The 17554-nt window shown below is 42.4% G+C and overlaps 1 non-coding gene across 1 annotated transcript; it reads right to left on the bottom strand.

Moving 5' to 3' along the window:
- Positions 1 to 1351: 1351 nt before the first annotated feature.
- Positions 1352 to 1455, bottom strand: LOC111726483. Its single transcript, XR_002774248.1, has one exon. It is a non-coding gene; the product is annotated as a U6 spliceosomal RNA (small nuclear RNA).
- Between the last annotated feature and the right edge of the window lie 16099 nt (positions 1456 to 17554).

Here is a 17554-nt window from a genome sequence, read left to right as displayed (position 1 = left end):
TAGAACCAGCTGTTTCTGCACCAACTCATTTAACTATTGCATTGATACTGAGTTCATCCAAGCACCATCATGAAAACACGAGTCACCATGACAACGGTTTGCTTCTTTGAGACTGAGACGGGATAAAGAAAGGGCCTTCAAAGAGGATGGCACGGAAGCCTGGCCTGCTGGATAAGGACATCCAGAGGGGCCATGGGAACTCGAGGGGAACCCTGTGACTCAATGGATCAAGCATGTCCTCTGTGCAATACAGTCTCCACATTTGGACACAGGGTGAGGATCGCACATCTCTAATAACCCCAAGTGTTAGCAAAATCAACAGTTAGATCAGCACTCAGAAATCCTTGCCAATAAAAGGAAGAAAATGAGGGTGTGAGGTAGCCTAGATAATCAATGACCAATACAGAAGGGCGCAGGTCCCTGAAGATGCACAGAACCAATGAAAGGGTTATACAAACAATTTCAAACGGAGGGAAAGAGGATATTCACACCTTGACCTTGCCTCTGTGCCTGTCTCTGTCTTCTCCCTCAGAGAGGGACCCTCTTCCACCTCTCTGGAAGTGCACTAAGCTTTCTCTTTACTTAAATGACCTTTCTCTTTGTTATAGTAAAGCCTGTACAAATTTCCTTTTGCTTTCTTTAGTTTTTTTTTTTTCTTGTCCATTATACAGTTTATTCTTTTTTTTTTTTTTTTGCAGTTTTTGGCTAGGGCTGGGCTTGAACCTGTCACCCCCCGGTATCTGGGGCTGGCGTCCTACTCCTTAAGCCACAGGCTCCGCCCTATACAGTTTATTCTTTTCTTTCAGGTTTGCCATTTGCTTTCTAGTTTTTATGGGATGTTTTAAACGGATATTTTAGATACTTAGCAGTTGAATAGAAAGTTGCAACACAATAAGGAATTCATTAGGCGCATACAGTAAAAGGTATTAACATTTTCAGTTTCACCAGGCAACCCGGTTTCGTTTTAAACTACACGCATCCTGGCCCCATTGTGCTTCAGAAGTTTTCTAGAGGATGAGATTTACACACACCTCTAATCTTGCGACATGCTAAACAGTGACACACTTCATTACTATCGTGTGTGTGTGTGTGTGTGTATCTTATGGTAAGACATCTATAAGATACTCTTAGTTGTTTTGAAATGTACCCTTGCACTGTGCACATTAGATGAGATCCCACCAAATACCGTTTCTCCACTTGCCCCCCCCTTCTCTCTCCTCTCCCTTCCTTCTTTCTGGACTATATTTGAGTTTTATCATTCCTACTTTTGATTCATGATGCCCAGGCTGCTCTTGTTTTGTTTTCAGTTTTGATTCACTTTTTTTTTTCTTTTGTCCAGTCCAAAAAAAAAAAAAAAATGGAATGCTTCATGAATTTGCATGTCATCCTCATGCAGGGACATTGCTAATCTCTGTATCTTTACAATTTCAGTATAGGTGGCGCCAAAGCAAGCACTCTACTTGATTTCACCTTCAAACTTGCTAGTTCTTCCAAGGAATGGAACCAGGTCAGCTGGGTTCAGGGAACTGGACCCTAGATGCTAATAGGCTTACAGGCTTTTAGCTGGAACGAGTATCTGAAAGCAAAGAGTCTCAGATTCCCCTGCAGGTTCTAGGAGATGTAGACTGACTCTGTGTTCCTGGCACCAGGGCTGTGATCTGATTTATTGATTCCCGTGAGGTCCTTGCCCCGCTTTCCTCTTTGCTAAATCTTGTCCCCAGGGGATGTCCTATGTCTTTGTTACACCCTGTTGACCTTAAAGGGAAATCCAACATTCAGAATCCATCATGACCTTGAAGAGGCCAGGTCGGTCCATTCTGCCCTTGTCTCCTTTCCTTGTTCCCTTCTAAATGTCTCTCTTCTCCGTCACCATCCTCCTTACGGAGAAACCATGTACAAATCTCGGCTGGTATATTTTAAGGTTCCTTCTTGGAGGCTGAATAGCTTCAGCTATGTAGGTCTTGCCCATTGCAGAGCCTGTATTTTAGACAATAGGCTCCACACACATTCTTTAAGGTAAATACAATCCTGCAAGCACTTGGATTGTGTAAAAGTTAATGGCCTGGTGTTGTGTGAGGAAATTAAAGGGCAAACAATGCATTTTTGACATTTCTGCCACCCAGGTAGCAGTGGCAGCTTTGCTATCCCATGTGCAAAGCAAAGAATCTTTCTCCTCAGAAGAAACGTTCAGATTGAGGATTTCTTATTGGGCATTTAGAAAGGTGTCTCCATCTGATTCTTTCCTAGGGCATGCTGCAGAAATACATCTTGGCCATGATGCCTTCCCTGAGCTGATGAAGGTCAATGCTGTTTATTCAGCTCCCAGGAAGCTTGGAGCTCATGGTTAGCCACTGTCCAAAATGGGGGCCAGAGGTAAGACGGGGACCAGACATGGACCCGACTACCCAGGCTCTGTTAACGCGCTTGGAGAGAATAAAACAAGCCAGTATTTCTCCGCTTGGCAACTCCCGAAACCCCACTGGTGATAAATTCTCCATTGGGTAAAGGAATTGTGAATTTAATGAGTTGCTTTTGACACTACACAAATCTAATTTCTGGAAGTTAAAGCAATGCCTCCCCTTTCTTTCATTGGGCTGCAAAGAACTCCAGGAAGCCAACAGCCTGAGGCAGGATTGAGCCCGAGGCCTGGCATCAAGGAAGTATCACAAAGTATCCCCATCTCTGCGTCCAACTTCTGGGCTGTTAAGAAAGGCAGGTTCCCAGACGCTGGATGGGATGACCAGGGTCCACTAATGGCAGAAATTCTGAAAGCTCACTTGCCAAGGCATAGAAGCAACCCAAATGCCCATCAACCCGGGAATGGATTAACAAACTGTGGTATGCATGTACCATACAGTACTATTCAGCCATCAGAAAAGATGAAGACTTTACATCCTTCGTATTTACCTGGATGGAGTTGAAACACATTCTTCTTAGTAAAATACCTCAAGAATGGTAAAAAAAAAAAAAAAAAAAAAGTATCCAATATACTCAATACTGATATGAAACCAATATATAAACAACCACATGCTCATACAAAAGAAAAAACACAATTATGGTCTAGCAGGGGTGGGGGTGTGGAGGACAGAGACAGTGGATGGTGGGATCTCACCTCATATGCACAATGGGAGGGTGTTCAGCACGCCCCCGGGGTGAAGGGCCCAACTACAACTTGAACTTTGCCTTAGGAATGGAAATGACACAACCTAAAGATTGGTACCCTCGTATTTATCTGAAAGTAAAAACGAATTGTGAACGCTGATGGGATGGTTGGAAAAACAGAGACTTAGAAGCTCTGTTGACGATCCCTTCATGGCAGAGCCTAATGGATGGACCCTACATAAAATTCTCACAACAAAATGCAAAATGAACTTCTGGGCAAAATGCACTTCTAAGGCAAACAGCTGCTTTCCACAGAACAATTGCTTGGAAACTAGGATCCAGCGGTAAGGGATGCGTCCCGTCGACAAACAGGTCCACGCTGGGGCCACTGCAGCGTTACAGAGCCACACAGAGGTGCAAGGAGGTGGCTGCAAAGAAGTGACGTTTGCTCCTGCCCCATCTTCCTTCCTTGGGCTGTACTCTCACGGCAGTCGGCAAGGACGCCCTGACCTCCCTTTTGTTCGAAGTATCCTTCTAGACACTGTTATACGTCCATCCACCTATACAGACACGGAGAAAATCCGCCCCGTAAGTCTTCCTGGCATTTCTGTTATTTTAAGCCACCCAGTTTGTGGTATATTGTTATAGCAGCCCCAGGGAATGAAGACACATCCTTTAAACAAAAGAAAAGCAGGGGTTGTCTTTTGCAGGCGAGGAGGAGATCCAAGTTGAACCGAGATCCGCGCTTAAAACTCCAAGTTTTTCCCACTCCCACTTTCTCCTTTTGGGCCTCTCACGCTTTTACGCTCATGGCCTGGTTTGTTCTGAAAGCCGTCAGGAGGTCGAGATTCACATGCAATCAAACTGAAGAGTCTCCAACAAGCGGAGAAAAAGCTGCCCGTAGGGGTAACGTTAAAAATGGAGGGGATACAGGCATAGGTAGGGCCCTGAGACCCCTCCAAGTCCCACAACACAGCTGGACAGCATAGGGCTCAGCTCTTGATCAGATTACACGGCAGCCAAGAACAGCAGCGGGGAGTGATGTTGACATCGTTACAGCTTCAGCCCAGGCTCTATAGATCTGTTGCCCAGAGAGAAGTGACACGGTGCCCAGTAGGCTGGACCATTTCCAAAACAGCTATGATACTTTCCTGAAAGTCTTCCAAGTTTCTTATATACAGAGGAAGGCTGAACATTTAATTGTTCAAGAGCTTTGTTACCCCCTGGTACGACCTGAGCTGGTCACCCCTGATGGCCAACAGCCGCAATGGAGTTGTAGCTACAGCATTTTATTTATTTTTCACTCGTACATCAGAGAGCTCCATAACGATCAACCCAAAATGCACCGTGCTCAATGGTCAGACCATCTCCACAGACGTCCACGAACCTCTTCTCTCTAACTTTCCACCGTGAGGAAGGTGGTTTGGATCCTTCCTTTGTAAATGGAACAGCTGCAAGGGACCAGCGGCCAGCTTTCATGAACAGATGTGTATTTCTGGAGAAATCGATTTTCCCTTTTATTGTGATGTCACCAAATTTGGTGTATTTCCAAACCATTTGCATTTTAAGCTATGACTCACGTGTGAACCCACAATAATAACTGCGGCCTCCAGGTAGGGAAATTTATCTCAGCAACAAGATTTGCTAGGCAAGGCAAAAGTTTTAGTCATTATTATGAGTAATACGCCGTAAGAGGAATATCTGCACTTTACAACCTCACCGCTGTCCTAGCCCCTTCTGCGAGCCCACTGGAGGAAGTTCTTTTGTTTTGAGTTGGTCTAGAAAATCATGTGTTTCAACCCAGTGGTTCTTGATGGAGGTAATTTTGCTTCTTAAGGGATATTTGGTCATGTCAGGAGACATTTGTGACTGCTCTGTTTGGGTAGGGGGGGAGTTCCTGGCATTGATGGAGTAGAAGCCAGGGATACTGCTAAACATTTTCTGGTGAACAGGATACCCACCCACCCACCCCTGGAATTATCCTGTCCCCAAAATCAGCGGCACCGAGGATGTAAAACCTTGATGTCATGAGATGACTTGTGTCCCCCCTCCCAAAGATATGTTGAACTCTTTCTTTTTTAGGATATAAAAGTATAAGTTTATTTTTAGGGAGAGGAAAGGGGAGGTGAAAAAGAAAGAAAGAGAGAGCAGAGGGCAAGATGTAAGAGAGAGGAAGACTGGGGAGGGGGGCAAAGAGAGAGAAAAAAAGAGCGAGAGAACAGCATAGCCTCCCAAAGGGAGGAAGGAAGAATGCCCGCTCGGTACATTGAACGCTTTACCCCCAGGATCTCAGAATATGATATTATTTGGAAATAGAATTGTTGCAGATGTAATTAGTGAAGAGGAGGTGATCCCAGAGCAGCGTGGGGCCCTAATTCAACCGTACTGATGACCTTGTAGAGAGAGGAAAGATGACGAGAAGACAGACAGGCAAGGAGGAAGCCAGGTGAAGACGGAGGCGGAGGTTGGAGTCAGGCGGTCACACGCTGAGGAGGACCTGGAGCCCCCAGAGGCCGGGAGAGGCAGGGAGAATTCTTCCCTGGAACCTTCAGGGCAATCACAACCCTGGCAACAACTTGACTTTGGGCCCCTACCCACCCCAGAAATCATAAGGGAATAGATTTCTTTTCTTTTAAGCCACCTAGTTTGTGATATGTTGTTATGGCAGCCGTAGGAAATGGACACATATCCTTTAAATGAAATGAAGCCTTCTTTTTCTTAGAATGCTAATCATCCTAGTTTACTAGGAAAATATGCCGTTTTCTCTGTATGCATCCGTTCTCCACACATTATTATGCTACATGACTCTCTTAGGCAGACACCCTCGCTCCGTATTAGAGGTGAATAATAGTAATGGTTACTGTTCGTTCAGAAGTTTCTTGCTCCAGCCCCCACACGATGTGCTTCGCAAGCACAATCTCATTGGATTATTGCAGAGGCTCTGACATGAGGGCGGCTGTTAGAATTACCTCTGTTTTGCAGTGGAGGAAACTGAGGCATGATCGGAGCTGTCCATTTCCCCCGGTCCCACAGGTGGCAGGTGGAGGGAGTTGGAAACCAGTGAGTCTGGCTTCAGAGAGCCTTTTTCTTAACCATGTGCTTTTCAGCTCTGAAGCCGAGAGGGCTGAAGGTGCCTGCAACCAGTTAGCGCCAAGGGCGTGACCTTGTCTAGCCAGATTCCCAGGCCCTGTCAACAACACATCTCCCATGAGGAAGGTCCCAACAGGAGGCAGTGGCTGAACCACATTGCACAAGAAATGAATTCTGAGACAAAATAAGAGTGGAAAACACCACCTATGATAGTTCCCTCTTCGGGATTCAGAAATGTCATCAGTAAAGCCTCGGATAAGGCGTTGTTTACAAAACCATCCACACAAGACACATCCTTGTTTGTCATATTTAATCCAGCGGTTCCCCCAATTATTAGAACATAGAAACTCTTTTTATAGGACATGAGTAATGTTTAGAGCAGAAGGCAGAAAACTTTCTCTGTTGAGGATAAGGAATTATTTGAATTATTTTAGGATTTGCAGGTCACATATGGTTATTACCTCTTGTTGCTTGTTTTTCTTTTTACAACTCAATAAACAGGTAAAAACCATTCTTAGCTGGAGGAGCATTAAAAAAAAAAAAAAAAAAAAACAAAAAAACAGCTGCTGGCCAAATTTGGCTTGCAGGCCGAAATGTGTTGGCCCCTCTAGAGAGATAACACTGAGACCATGCCCCAAAGGTGACTTTTGATACATTATTTTTCACTGAGACAGTGCTGAGAAATCAGGTTTCAGAAAACCAAAATTCTGCCAGGATTCCAGCGTTCTTTGCATGGAACCAATGCGAAATATGAAGCCTGAGCAGTGCATTGTTTTGGGGTTGTGTTCCCCTGCTTAGAGGCAAAATGAGTCACCGCCAGAGGGTGGGTGGGTGAGAGCCTAGCTACACTCTGACGTCTGGGCCAGCCGCCCCTACTCAGGCCCTTAGAACATCCTCCCGGCTGCAAGGTGGGAGATGGAGACGCTGAAACATCATCTCAACATTTTGCAGATGATTTTCTATCTGTCTACCAGGCTAAGGTGGATGCCTGCCAGGAGTAGTTTATAGAGATTTCAGCTATTTCAAAGTCCCCAACTGCCAACCTTAGCAAGATAATGAGGACTTTTATGGGCACTGAATTGGTTTTCCTTTAAAAATGCAACCGTGGCTCCCTGAAGTGAAACTCTGAGGCCCTCTGGAGCCAGGGGGCCTGATCGTGAAGATCTAAATTTAGAGGCAGTTTCTTCTTCATGGGAGGAGGTAAGAGAGCGCATGGCATGGGGGGATGGAACCCAGGGCTCAGGTGCTGGCTTCATCTGTATTCCACTGGGGAACGTCCTAGAGGTCAAGCCCCCTTCTTACCTCAGTTTCTCTATCTGTAAAATTGCTCCAACGGATGAAATAAAGGCAAATTTATATATTTTCAAATGTCTGGCAGGGTTGTAAAAGACAAAATATAAACCTTGTCACATTCTTCTGGGTTTGCATCCTAGATTTGCTATTTTGTAGCTGTGGAAACTCGGACAAATGATTCAACCTCTTAGAAGTTCAGTTTCCTGGCAGGGAGTAGTGATTCGCACCTGTAGTCCAAGCACTTTGGGAGGCCAAGGCAGGAGGATCCCTTGAGGTCAGGAGTTTCTATCAGCTTAAGCAAGAGTGAGATCCTATATCGACCCACAAATGGATCAATGAATTGTGGTATATGTACACCATGGAATATTATACAGCCCTAAAGAAAGATGCAGACTTTACCTCCTCCATTTTTACATGGATAGAGCTGAAAAATGTTCTTCTTAGCAAAGTATCTCAAGAATGGAAGAAAAAGTATCCAGTGTACACAGCCCTATTATGAAACTAATTTATAGCTTTCATAGGAAAGCTATGACCTAATTATAGCCTAAGAATATGGGAAAGAGGGAGGGAAGGTGGGTGGATGGGTGGAGGGAGGGTGATTGGTGGGGTCACCTCTATGGTTTATCTTACAAGGGTACAAGTGAATCTTTCTAAAAGTAGAGAATGAATGTCTTAACATAATAACTAAGAAAATGACATGAAGGTTACATTAACCAGTTTGATGAGAGTATTTCAAATTGCATATGAAAATACCACAGTGTACCCCATGATTGCATTAATGTACACATCTATGATTTAATAAAAATAAAGAAATAATTAGAAAAATTAGCTGGGCGTGGTGGTACATGTTTGTAGCCCCAGCTACTTGGGAGGTCGAAGTAAGAGGATCACCTTAGCCCAGGAGTTTGAGTTTGAGGTTACAGTGAGGTATGATGATATTACTGCATGGTGCCTAGGTGACAGAGTAAGACCTCTTCTCAGAAAAAAATAGTTCAGTTTCCTCAGCAACCATAGAAGCTTGGAAGTGGATCCTTTCCCAGTTATGCCTTCAGATGAGACCTTAGCCCTGGATGATACCATGGATACAGCCTTGCACAGGACCCAGCCAAGCTGTGCCCAACACCACACCCACGTAGAACTGTGAAATAATTGTGAGTTGTTTTAAGCCACTGAGTTTGTGGGAATATTGTCATGCAGCAATAGCTAACGAATATACTAGCTTTCAGGTAGTTTCTGAAATGTGCCACTAACCCAAGGGCCCTTTCTTGCTGCCATTTTCTACCTGGCTAATTTATCCCCCTCCTCATTCTGAGAGATTCAGGCCAATAGACTCCCCCAAAGAAGCCTTTCTTCCCCTTATCAGGAACTCTCATGGCACTGGGGTTTCCTCATTAAAAGTGTTTATCACTGTTGTGATTTATTTGTGTGGTTACGACATTTTTCCAGTGTAAATTGCATACAGTAAAATAGAAGAGTACAATTTGATCCATTTTGACAAATGCACACACTTACCACCCCAGAAAGTTGTGTCTTGCTGCTACCTAAGAAAGACTTTCCTGATCCAAAGCAACACTGTTTTGATTTTTAATATTAAAATTAATTGTGTAGGTTCTGAAACGTCATAGAAGTAGAATCATATGGTTTGTGCTTTTTGTGTCTGGACTCTTTCGTCAGCATATTTTTTGAGATTCATCCTTCTCACGTGTACCATTTGCTTTTTTCTCTTTGTTTTTTTCCTTTTCTCTCTCTCTGATAGTCCTCACTGGTCTTCCATTGTATGAATATAGCACAGTTTATTTATCCGTTCTTTTGTTATGAAAGATCTGAACATTTAACTATTTTGTACTATTATTAAAGCTGCTGTGAACTTTCTTGTACAATAATTTTACAGACATAGATTTTCATTTCTCTTTGGTAAATACCTAGGAATTGCTGAATCAGAGGATAAATGTATATGGAACATTTTAAGACAATGCCACTTCTCAAAATTAATGCTATCACTTTTTACTCCTACCAACAACTTATGGGTATTTCAGCTAACCCATATCTTTGTGAACATTTTACATTTCACATTGTTGTTTTTTTTTTTTTTTAACCAGCTATTCTAGTAGGTAAACAGTAGTATCTCATTTTGGTTTTAATCTGAAATTTTCCTGATAATTATTGATATTGAGCACATTGTTTATATTCATATTATTTATGTCTTTTGTGTGTACAATTGAGTGCCTTTTTTTTTTTATTTTGAGACAGAGTCTCACTATGTCATCCTTGGTAGAGTGCTGTAGCGTCACGGTTCACAGCAACATCAAACTCCTGGGCTTAAGCAGTTCTTTTGTCTTAGCCTCCCAAGCAGCTGGGACTACAGGTGCCCACCACAATGCCTGGGTATTTTTTGGTCCTAGTTTTCATTGTTGTTTGGCAGACCCAGGCTGGATTTGAACACGCCAGCTCTGGTGTATGTGGCCAGCACCCTAGCCACTGTGCTATAGGCACCGAGTCAATTGACTGTCGATTTAAGTATTTTGCTTATTTTTACTGAATTGTTTTCTTTTTGTTACTAAATTGTAGAAGTTTCTTACATATTCTGATTACAAAGCCTTTGTTGGATACAGGTATTATAATTTTTTTTTTTTTTTTTTTGGAGACCAAGTCTCACTTTGTCCCCCTTGGTAGAGTACTGTGGCATCCCAGCTCACAGCAACCTCCAACACTTGGGCTTAAGCAATTCTCTTCCCTCAGCCTCCTGAGTAGCTGGGACTATAGGCGCCTGCCACAATGCCCAGCTTTTTTTGTTGTTGTTGCCTTTGTAATTGCTGTTTTAGCTGGCCGGGGCTGGGTTCAAACCTGCCACTTTTGGTATATGGGGCCAGCACACTACCCACTGAGCCACAGGCACCGCCCATACATTTTTTTCTTCTGACATATATTTTCATTTTCTCAATAGTGTTTTTTGATGGCCAAAAAATTTTAAGTTCAATTCAGCATTTTTTTTCTTTTATTTTTCATGCTTTGTGTACCTTACCTAAGAAACATTTGCCTAATGTGAGGGTGTGAAGATATTTTAGTACATTTTCTTCTAAAAATGCTATCATTTGTAGCTTTGGCATTTGGTCTATACTCCATTTCAGATGAAGTTTTGTATATGGTGTGAGGTAGAGATTATAGTTTGCTTTTCTACCCAATATGTAGTTGTTCTAGCACTATTTGTCAAAAACCCTTTTCATTCCACATTTGTGAATCGCTTTGACATCCTTGTCAACCACATAGGTGTGCATCTATTTCTGGATTCTAGTTGTTATGATCCCCATAACCTTATAGTGAGTTTTTAAGCCAGAGAAAGTCCTCATCTTGTTCCATTACATATTGTTTTAGCGGTTCCTTGTCACTTGTGTTTCCAAATACATTTTAGAATTAGTTTATTTATGTCCTTAAAAAGAGATGGTTAGGATTTTGATTAGGATTGGTAGAATTACAGATCAATATAGGGAGAATTCATATCTGAATAATGCAGAGTCTTCCAATCCAGGACATGATCTATCTTTGTACTTATTTGTATCACAGTTCTTTAAAGATCTTGACATCTTCTAAAAATTTAGCCCTAAATACTGCATATAATTGAACGCAATTTCACATGGTATTTCAAATTTTGTTTTTCAATTGTTCATTGCTAATATACCATCTATAGAAATATAATTAATTTTCATATATTGACTTTGTAGCATGTGTCATTGGTCAATTCACTTATTAGAGTTTTTGGTAAATTCCTTAGGATTTTGTACATATAAAATTAGGTCAGACAGGTGGGGTGGCTCACGCCTATCATCTCAGAGGCTGAGGCAGGTGAATTGCCTGAGCTCAGGAGTTCAAGACCAGCCTGAGCAAGAGCAAGATCCTATCTCTGAAAAGAAAAAAGATAGCTAGGCATTGTGGTAGTTGCCTGTAGTCCCAGCTACTTGGGAAGCTAAGGCAAGAGGATCACTTGAGTCTAAGAGTTGGAGGTTGCCGTGAGCTATGATGCCACCACAGTCTACCAGGAGTGACAAAGTGAGACTCTGTCTCAAAAAAGAAAAATTAAGTCATCTGTGTTTCTATGTTGACAGCGTTAACTTCTTCCCTCCCAACTTTTATGACTTTATTTTATTGTCCCATCTTCTTACACTATCTAGAACTCTGGGTGATGATGCAATCAGACATTACTTTACATGTCCCTAACTTAAGGAAAAGAGTGCTCAATATTTCACCAATAAGTCTTCTGTGATTTTCACAGATGCTCTTTAACATATGGAGAGAATTTCCTATTTCTACTTTTGTGAACTTTTTTTAACATTACAAATACATGTAAATTTTTCTCAAGTGGTTTTTCCCCACCTATGAAAATGATCATGTTATATTTTTCTTTTAATCTGTGATTATCATACATTTTATTACACAATTTCCAGTTATAAAATAAATCTCGAATTTCTGGGATAAACTCCAAGCAGCCACGATGGATGATCCTTTCTAATACGTTGGTATGTAATTTTCTTATCTTGTAATGTCCTTGTTTGGTTGCAATTTTTCATTTATTTGTCTACCTATTTGATTAAAAGGTGTTTATAAGGTTCCCAAGGCCTGGAATCATGTCTGTTAGGCTCACTTTTTTTTTCTCTCTCTCTCTCACATAAATAACAATGTAATAAAAGCTTGTTGAGGAATTACTGGGTGGATGAGTGGATGAATAAATTATTTCTGGTCATAATAGGTTAAAAGCGCCTTATAAGCATTAAAGCATAAAGCATACCCAACTATGGATTTCTTAGTAGTAGAAGAATTAAGACTGCATTTGGGGCTTTTTATAGGGTTCAGAGCAAGAGGCAAAGTAGTCAATTTTAGTGTAGTAAATGAATTCAGAATCAGGAAGCTTTCCCCGCTGGACTCAGGGAAGACTCTATTAAATTGTTTCCTTTATCTAAGGGCCCTTTTAATGCTCTGTCAGTCTCCTGGAGCCCACAGAAGTTCAGGACTTTAATATGTACTCTTACAAATGTTCACGACTCTCCCTTTGCATGGTGGAAACAACGCTACTGATCTGGTCCTGTACCTAATTACATACAACCATACACATCTATAGATGAGTAAAAATCTTTTTCACAGCCAAGGCTGTTATAGGGATAATGCTTAGGATGCACACAATTTTCAGGGATGTATAAAAATGTGTAATACCCGAAAAAATGTTGTAGCTTTAGCATATAAAGTGATAACTGCAAAAAAGAAACCAATACATAAGCATCTCTGAAATGTTATATTACCCTAATTTCACTAAATGTTAAATTTAGTGTTCAAAATTTTTATTATATACAAAAATAATTTATATGTTTAATTGCCCCCCCCCCCGAAGTAGAAGAATTCCTGGGTATGTATGTTTTGGTTTTTTTTTTTTTTGCAATTTTTTGGCCAGGGCCAGGTTTGAACCCCTCACCTCGGGTATGTGGGGCTGGTGCCCTACTCCTTGAGCCACAGACACCACCCTTCCTGGGTATATATGATTCCCTAAGAAATTAGAACCAACCTTAAAACAAGTGAGCTTTCAGTAGCCAACTGGTTTCAAAAGCTACAAAAGTAATAAAAATCCTTAGAAAATCTATATAGATCAAGCAGTGTCTTTCAGTTGGGGTCTAGGTGCTGGTATGGTGTATGCCCACAAAAGGAGGTCATCAACATATTCCAATGGCCGGTTCTTCACTTGGGGGTGCTAGTCTATACTTTTCCTAAGCCTAGTTCCTTTATTTCCTTCAGGAAGTTGGGCCTGCCTTTTGTTTATAATGATCAGGTCTTTGGTTGTGACTATTACTTTATAAGTAAAATATCATAAGTTTCCAGGGGCAGAAAGGAATTTTTCATCCTTCCAGTGCCTTCTGGCTGCTGGTGAAATGAGAACAGTATTGGGCTTTACAAGCTAGAGAGATTCAGCAAGAATAGGGTTCAGAACCCAGAGGCCACTCCGCAGGGAGGGAGGGAGCCAGGTCCTGCTTGGCTTGTGGACTCCTCTTTTACAAACAGATCGTGATCTACTAAATCAAACCAGACTGCCCCCAAACCGTCCTTGCCCCCCATCACAGACATTGCTCCCTGAGAGACACATTTCAATAAGCAACCGATGCTTAGTACTGGGTAAACAGCCAAAGTGCATGAGAACTTTAAACAGGTGACTGTCAAACCTGGCTGAGGACTGGGACTTTGGAGAATTTTGCTAGAATATTCACAGATTGCTAGGGCAGCCTGCCAGCTAGGAATTCTGCACAGGTGGGCTGAATCAGAATCTTGAGACGTAGGGCAAGGAATCTGTGACCTTAGCACAGTTGCTGGGTGGTTGTGTGAAGTTGGTTCTTAGTAGCCACCATGTTAAACCAGGCCTTCTCTGCCTCCCCACTGTGGACATCAGGAGTGGGATCCTCCTTTGCTGTGGGCTGTCCAGCACATAGTAGGATATTTAGCATCATCCCCTAAACTCTACCTGCTAGAGCCAGCTAGCACCTTTCCTGGGCCCAGATCGTGAGATAATTTCCAGACATTGGCAGTTGTCCCTGGGGAACAAACCCCCCTCCACGGTAGCCACTGTTCTAGACCAGCCAGGTTATTACTGATGATGGTGATAATGAAGACAAGTGTCATTAGGAACCAGGCTCTGTGCCAAGCACTCATCACACTTTCTTAGTTTATTCCTCAGGGTAATATTCTTAGGTTCTATTTTCATCACTGTTTTACCAGATTTGGACAAGACTCAGGGAATTTGAACAGTTTTCTCAAGGTCCCAGGTAATCAGCGGCTGTGACTTGACTGTGTCTCTGTTTGACTCCAAGATGGGTGCTGGGTTCAGAGGAACAGTGAAAGCCTTATTCTAGTCTAGAGGTTCTTCCCAGGCTTGTCCTTGTCACTGCTGAACAAGGCACCAGGACTCTTCTCTGTCTGCGTCACCCAGGCTGTCCCGACCTCCCATTGCCTGATCCCTGACAGTCTAATCTTAGACCTGCCCCCTCTGTAATCCTGACTGTATCCTGCTCATCTTTACTCCAGGGATATTATTCCTATTCCTTTTCCTTTTTCTTTTTCATTCAGAGGTCTTGAGCTCAAATGTCTAAAGGGGCCTAAATGATAAATAGAAAAAAAAAATAAAAAGTGGGCTCAATGCAAGAAGGTAAATAGCAACTCATCTTTCAGCCTCATTTGGGGAGACCCTGGGAGTGGTGAGGACTGTGGCAAACTAGAGGGTGCCTGCTCCACTGAGACAGGGCAGCTGCCTCTCTGTCCTGTCCTGTGGGAGCATGCATCAGTCCTGCTGGGTTTTGCATGTTTCTCAAGAAAACCTGAAAACCTAGAATTTGGAATAATACATGTAACCATCAATTTTTTAATTTCTGGTAGTTCATTCAAAGCTAAAATAAAAAACACCTGTGGCCTGATTCTGGGCTGATTCTGGGCCTTTGCTTTGAAACCCTGGCCCTGGATCTGCCCTTGAAGATTTTTTCTGCATTGACCCAAGTCCTTCTCCTCCTGCAAGGCTGAGCATAGACTCTCAGCCGTGCATCCTTCCTGGACTGCCGGGCTCCTTGCCAGCATCCTTTATCCCTTGTACCACATACCTTGGCCTTTGATCCTGTATATAGTTTGATATGTCTTTATCTCATATGTTCTTTCATCTCGTCTCCCCAAGAACAATGAGAGTTGCTTCAAGGGATAGGACCGTGCTGCATGTTGTCTCTTGAATTCATTACAGCACAGCATAAAAGCTTATCACAAAAATCGTGCTCAGTGCATACCTGCTCAACTGAACGCAAACTTTTGCTCTTAACAGACCCTGATCTCTTGTGTTGGAATGTAAACCTCCTTCTCATCAGGCCCTTGAAGACACCATGGTGGATCTGCACATATTAGATAGAACCTTCGATGAACTGAGAATTCACAATTTCATCACTCTGTAGCTACCTTTACCTCTAGGCCAAAAGCTCTAAATATTTTGAGAAAATTCTATGAGTCCATGCACCTGATTTTCTCAGCTTTGGCTGAGAAACTCGATCCTTCTACATACCTTCCCTTTCACAGCTTCCTCTTCTGTTTCCTAACTTGGAAAGAGGAAAAATGTGGATTATTCCCTCTTCCCATTCTTTTCTAACTGAAGTGATAGATTTCAGAGTTGTACAAAGCAAAGATCATCATTTATCACGTTATTTATTAGATGCAGAGAGGGGGTCACGGTTCTAATGCTCAAATACTGAAGCAACTGTCAACAGGCATTTGGAGAACCCACCACCAAGTAAAGGCAAATATTACTTATAAATAAGTTCTTGTCTCAAGATCCCTATGGTTTTAGCTAGGTGTGAGCTGTGTGCGTGCTTAGATTTCTAATTTTTCTTTTCTTATTAAATAGTAGTACATGCTCACCATAGAAACTTTGGGAAATATAGGTAATCAAAGAGAAAATTAAAATAATCTGTAATCTGACTACCCAAAGAACTATTTATTTATCATGGAGTCATTCACACACACACATATACACCCCATATGTGGTTCAGGTATATGTAATATGCAACATATAATGTATATATAATGCAGAATATATATTCACACACACAACTTTGGATATAGATAGAATAATTTTATACATATTCCTTCTGCAACTGGGGAAAAAGAGTTCTGTGGTTGTAAGTAACAGAAGCGAATTCTAGTTGATGTAACAAAAATAAACAAATCTATTGGACAATGCTAAGATGGCTTAAGGATTTCAGTACGAATTTGAACAATCAAGCTTTGGGAAGGCTGGGGTCTAGGGTGGATCTTGGAATCTCATTATCAGAGCAAATGCTCTAGGGGGTTTCTGTTGGGAAGTCTCAGCTGCAACCTCTCTCTGGCACTGCAGCACTCCACTAAAGATCTGTGTTTCTGAGAGAGACGTCTAATTGGAGTAGCTAGGTAGCATGCCCAAGTTATTGGTATAGTTGTTCAGGTTGTGCACTGCCCAACTTTTGGGAGCCCATGCACACTAATCTAGGATTGCATAGTGCCCAGACAGAATAATCCACATGGTGGTCTTTTTAGGCAGTATCCAACAGACTGCTGCTGCTGGCTAGAATCACCCATGAAACACCAGTCTGTTGGATACTGCAGCAGCACCATCTGGGGACTTCTCAGAGACTCCCATTCTTGGTTCTATCCCCCTATTCTTGGCTCTATCCCCCTATCTGCTGAATCAGAGGCTTGGGGTGGGATTCAGCCAGCCAGGCTTGAACAAGCTCTCCAGGAGACCCTGTCACTGCTGGCGTTTGGTAGCACTGGGCCCTTGAAGCCTGTCACCCATGGACGATCCATCTCTATGAGCTAAAAAATGTATGTACAGCAGAACCTCCATAGTTGACCACTTCTATACACTGACCATCTCCTTAAGTTGACCTAGGTTTCATAGACTGGACATATACATATCAGTACGCAGGCTAATTCCTCATGTAGACCACCTCTATAAGTTGAATAGTTTGTTACAGTCCCTTAGGTGGTCAACTTACAGAGCATCTACTGTATACACAGAAGCCCTGAGGAGTAGGGGCCCTATTAACAATTTTTCTTGCCCCCAATTGGCCTCTTCTCCCCAAAGTGTCCAGTTTCAATGAGGCCTCCCTACCCACCCCCAGTTTAATTGAAGGCCTCTCCACTTACCCTCAGCAGCCTCCCTTCCTGTTCTTTTTTTTCCCCAGAATATTTATCGCAATCTGACATACAACGCGTTCTAATTCTTTTTTTTTCCTGAAGTCTCTCTTCTCTCTATCAAATCAGAAGTTTCATAAAGATAGGGAACTTTGCTTGCTTCATTGTCTCCTGTGTCTCTAATATCTAGACCAGCCCTGTTTGATAGAAATATAACTTAACATTTTCTAATAGTCACACGAAAAAGCGCAAAGAAACAGTTGGATTCTTTTTTTTTGCAGTTTTTGGCCGGGCCTGGGTTTGAACCCGCCACCTCCGGCATATGGGGCCAGTGCCCTACTCCTCTGAGCCACAGGCGCTGCCCCACAGTTGGATTCATTTTAACAGCCTACTTTAT

This window comes from Otolemur garnettii, unplaced genomic scaffold, assembly GCF_000181295.1.
Source record: "Otolemur garnettii isolate 467f Iridium unplaced genomic scaffold, OtoGar3 scaffold00067, whole genome shotgun sequence".
Classification (NCBI taxonomy): Eukaryota; Metazoa; Chordata; class Mammalia; order Primates; family Galagidae; genus Otolemur; species Otolemur garnettii.
The sequence above is the reverse complement of the archived record's forward strand: the minus strand, read 5'-3'. Positions and strand labels throughout refer to the sequence as shown.